Here is a 973-nt window from a genome sequence, read left to right on the forward strand (position 1 = left end):
TCATGTTCAGATAAACAAGACTGAGTCACAGAGATATTGCCCATTGGTTTAGGACTGCAAAGTGATCCAATAGCTTGCCTGAATGCAGAGCACACGGTCTCCTTTCCTACCTTCCTGCTGTTCTATGGCTTCTAGTTCCTGTGGGATAACTTCTTACTAAGCGGCAATGTGGCTTAGGTGAAAATAAAAGCAGCTACAGCTCCCTCCGTTACCCAAGGGCAGAAGTTGCAGGTGCTCTCCTGGGGAATGCAGGTCAGAGAGTGGCTTTCTCAGGTGTATCTCTGCTGTGGACAGCCTCTGCTCTTGTGGATTTGTGCCTTTGGGTGTGAAGTGGCTTGCACATAGCAACCTGCAATTAAGGACTTTTGCCTTCCTAAGGGTCTGCAGGTCAGGGCCTCCCTCCATCTTCCCTGGCCTTCACCTTCCTGGAGCGGGCATGTACCTTCAGGAACCAGGAGCCCTTGGCACATCAGGCTTCTCCTCCTCCTGTGTTCACTTCAAGTCGTCCCTGCCCTCTCCTCCTACCCTCCATTCTTGTTGCTCAACATCCAGACAATGTTCATCTCTCCCCCAGGCCTTTTCCGTGGAAGAGCCATGGAGGCTCCAGGTTTGTCCCTCTCACTGCTCCTGGCATTGGATGCTCCACAGAATCTGCTGGCTTTAATGGTGCCCCCTGCTTGCTCATCTGCCTTGCTGGTGAGCCGAGTGAGCTGAATGTTTAGCCCTGTGTCCTGTGCCAAGCACAGGGGCCCAGTGTGGGTGCTCAGCACAAGGCTGGTGAGTGAGTGGCCCGTGGTGTTTGGAGGGCCTCCAGGAGAGGATACCTCTGCCCTCCTGCCTCCTCTGTGACTGTTAGTGGCTAAGGAGGCCCTGTTGGAGCAAACATGGATGGGATGTTAAATGGAAAAACAGCATAATGAGAATGTGAAAGCCGTGCACAGACCACTTCTCATCTTTATAATTGTTTCTTATG

This window comes from Marmota monax, unplaced genomic scaffold (assembly GCF_021218885.2).
Source record: "Marmota monax isolate L192 unplaced genomic scaffold, Marmota_monax_Labrador192_F-V1.1 WCK01_AAM20220418_F8-fsc00076, whole genome shotgun sequence".
NCBI classification, from domain to species: domain Eukaryota; kingdom Metazoa; phylum Chordata; class Mammalia; order Rodentia; family Sciuridae; genus Marmota; species Marmota monax.